The 4,050-nt window shown below is 40.3% G+C and overlaps 1 protein-coding gene across 6 annotated transcripts in view; it reads right to left on the reverse strand.

Annotated features, from left to right (window-relative positions):
- klc1b (kinesin light chain 1b) overlaps positions 1–4,050 on the reverse strand; it is a 20,780-nt gene that overhangs the window by 2,258 nt on the left and 14,472 nt on the right. The window lies entirely within an intron of this gene.

The raw sequence follows: 4,050 nt of genomic DNA on the forward strand, positions 1-4,050 counted from the left end.
CAGAGATCTGTCGTATCGTTGCTGGTTTGATTCATAAGGAAAACAAACATGAAACTTCATGTTGGAAGGAAATCGGCAACCTTGCAGTCTGATAAATTGAATAATCTGAAGTTCATTTTCAGCAGAAAGAAAGCAGAGATTGATTTTAAGAAGATATGTAACCATGGTTACACGAGTGGAGTAGATATGCAGTTTTAGGTTCCTGGGACTCGGTAACACAGCAAACATCTGATGATCTTCATACACAAACTGTGACACACTTCTACATAAGCCCAATAGAAACCAGCGTAACCAGTTTAATTTGTCATATTTGCCTTAAATGAATAGCTTTATTTGTAAGATTTACTTAAATATGACTGTTTTATTTTGTCAGTAGCATACTAATAAAAATCCGGATGTTCTATTCAGACAAATTTTAAAATGACCTTAAAGTTAATTGCAATAATCCATCCATTCATTCATTTGTTAGATTCTCCTGTGCGTGTGTGTCTAAGTGTAATAGCAACCAACTTGTAAAGTGTCTGTTTTAATTTCTAATCAGCAAATACAACATGTACTTGTCTTGCTTTCCCAGTGTGTCCTTTTCTCCTTGAGGCGACTGCTGTTGTGATTTGGTGCAATATAAATAAAACGGAACTTTTTCTATAAAGTGGCTGTCACAATGCACTACTACAGGAGTACCAGCAGAGGGAGCTGTGTGTACAGATGCGATGTCTGTTGCTTGTTTGACTCAGCAGCTGACATTAAAACCTCAAAGCAGGAGTGTGTGTGTGTCTGTTTGCATCAGAAGCAGAGAAAAGACAGACTTCACAAATGGAAAAACTTTATTTGAGAATACCAACAAGTGTCGATGCAATAACCTTCACAATGCAGAATGGTAATTATAATGCAATCCTACTTACTAAGTGCGTTATAGACTTTTCCATTTATGTTCTTTAGGAAACTGAAAGTCACACTACATATGTCGAGAACAGACAGTTCAATAAATAAGCATTCCACTAACACAACAATATTGCCATAATTATGTGATGGACACAGTCTTTTATTATTTATTTATTTTGTTCATAGTTGCATTAGAAGTATAGGAGTTCGCATGGGAAGGAATGAAGAATCAAGGCGAGTAGCATGATGAAAAGCCATATAGTGAATGCACTTGTCAACTATAAATACAGCCTACTATTACACTTCCAAGATGTTAAATCATTTACATTCAGTTAGTTAAACATCTGAAATAATGTTGATCTTGAGGAAACACTCGCACTGTACTCCTGGTGTCTAAAAACATGATTCACCGACTGTTTACTTGCAAACAACTGTGTGAGAAAAAGTCCATCAAACTGTGTTCAAAATACAGCATCCATAGCCAGAGTGGGCGCTGCGACTGTACCACCAAACATACACATGAATACACACTACAACTACTGTAGGATCCAGGTTTCTGTTGATTTACGATGCTATCCTCTACTGCTACACCAACAGATCAAGGCAATTGTGGGCATTTATGCCCATTTATTAAACTATATAGAGATCACTCAGGTGGCCAGTGTTTGTGCTAGTAGGTCTCTGCTATTGTGTGGGCTTCACAGCGTCAGCCAATGTTGCCAATTCCCTTTGTAAATGCACGTGACTGTAGAGCCTTTGCTAAAGCTTGAAACGGTCACACTGAAGCGAGTAAGCAGAAGCTGAAAATAAATTACCATGGCGACACAACAGCTTGCTGTGATCTGGCTAATCTGCCGTCACGTTTTGGCCTCCATCCTGTTCCGGTCCCGTCACAGCGGGCAACGCAATGTTGACATACTACTGCCTTTATATTGAGCCACATAATAATAAAGTATTTAGAAAATGTAAACAATTTCATACAAAATAAACCAAAACAAATTAATAGCAAATATATCTATAAACACACAAAAAAAACAACAACCCCAAAACAAAATTGGCAACACTCCCTTTACTTTTCCCGCTGACTGTCAACGTGTCAAACTATACAGTACCATTCATTTTAAAACTTGTTAAGCATTTGATCGCAGGCGTTAGTTCAAACTGTCAAATACACACTGGCAAAAAACCCAAAAAGATACAATTATGGCTAAATACAGGCACCGGGTTGGATGCTAGCTTTGACGTTAGCTGTCATTTGTTGTGCTCAAGGCAAACAAATTTGGAGTGAGAACAGTGCAGAGTAACCGTGGAAGTTCATTATCTGTAGCGCTTTATCTGGTTATGTGCTGGAGTGATGTCTGGAGCTATTCTGCCTTGTTTCAATAAATGGCTGCTCCTCTTATGAGCCAATAAATAAATCTGCTGTGCCCCTGTGGTAAAGACACACGGGGGTGTAAATAGAGGAAAAATGTGCGAGTTACTTCCTCACGTGGAAAGATTACACACAATGACTTTTTCTTTTTTTTTTGTCTTTTTTGTGACAGAAAGAGTTGAAGTTCCGACATGGGGAAGGGGTGACGCAGGTTAGTGAGAGGGAAGGACAGGGAGAGAGAAAGTAAGGAGGAGAAAACAGAGCAGAGGTGAGAAGACCAAACGTCCCAGCAGCTGTCAGTTGAACAGGGGAGAGAGGTGACAACCAGGAGGGGGGCTTTCTGAGTCTCTGCCGCAGGAGAGGGGGGAACATCAGGAATGGCAGAGGAGCTGTTGGACAGAGAAGGCCAGAGGGAATGACAACACACATCCTTTTGCTATTGTGTTGGGGAAGGAGAGAAGGATGGAGGAATAGTCTTGATGGCTTAGGCCTGATAAAAGAGAGAGAAACAGACAAAAAGAAAAAGAAAAAAAAAAAGAAGACACACATCGTAAGATTAAGAGCTCTGGGTTGGGCTTCCTACTCTAGACATCTACGCTTTGATAAATTACCCATGACTTGCACTAGATTCAGTAACTTCCTGCAGATTGGAGGCTGATTATTCTTTTTCTAAACCCTAATTTAGTAAACGGTAAATGATACGGGAGCATCAGGCTCTGATTCTCTCTGAAAGATTACATCTGTCTTAGATGCTACACTAGCAGGTAAGCGAAGCAGTAGGTGCTGGCTGCAGTCACCGTGACTCAGCTGTTTCTCTTTCCTCTTGGGGTACCAGAAAGGCTGAACTTGGCACACAGTGCCCAGCCGGTGACTGTGCACTGCAGACGTGAGACATCTGCAAGCAGCAGCACTGAAATGGGAATACTTCGATAACTATCACACTGATGGTGGGGCATGAATAAACCTAAGTAGTATACATTTCACAGAAGCTGCATCTAACACACGATCCTCCACCTACGTCCTCACCTGACTAACAAACTAATCTATTCTACTCATCGAGTACCTAAATACCAACCCACCCAAGCTTATTGTGTGGAGAGGGGGAGAGTACAATCCACTGAATGAGAAGAGCAAATTTGACTGACAGGCTGATTGGTTGTCATGGCAAGAGGAGTTGACATGGAAGCACGTTATTGACAAACACAAGGGGGGGAGGGGGGATGAGAAAAAAAAAAAGTCAGAAGGTGAAATCTGGAAAACATGCAGCTAAAAAGGCAGCATATTAAAGCAGACCACTTACAGACACACAGGAAGTGGAATCATGCTTTTTTTTTTTTTTTTTTAAACAAGAGCCACACATACACGTCAGTAATTAACCAGTACACAAGCACAAACGCGCTGACAAGCTGTCGTCTCATGGTTATTTCCTAGACAAGCGCCACTTTAATAGCAAAACAGGAAGTGCTTTTTGAGACATCTGAAGCATGTAAACAACTTCCACAACGTTAATGACACAGCAGACTGAGTGCAGAAGGAAGAGGAGATGAGACTTTAAGCAAAGGTGAGTGACAGCTCTGAACCACATCACCACGCGGCAAGACACAAGTGGACTCTTTCCTACACTAATCTTTGAAAGACAAAATAACCATTTTAAGCTGCATAAAATGAATGGATGGATGGAATTTGTTGTAAATAAAAACAAAACTTGCTTAGTCAAAAAGCAGAAGTTAACATGACTAGAAAATAGTCAGAAAAAGCATGAGAATGTCATGAATATATTTTCTGTTTGAACTGAG

This window comes from Pundamilia nyererei, unplaced genomic scaffold (assembly GCF_000239375.1).
Source record: "Pundamilia nyererei isolate P.nyererei 1_Seehausen unplaced genomic scaffold, PunNye1.0 scaffold00120, whole genome shotgun sequence".
In the NCBI taxonomy this organism is placed as follows: Eukaryota; Metazoa; Chordata; class Actinopteri; order Cichliformes; family Cichlidae; genus Pundamilia; species Pundamilia nyererei.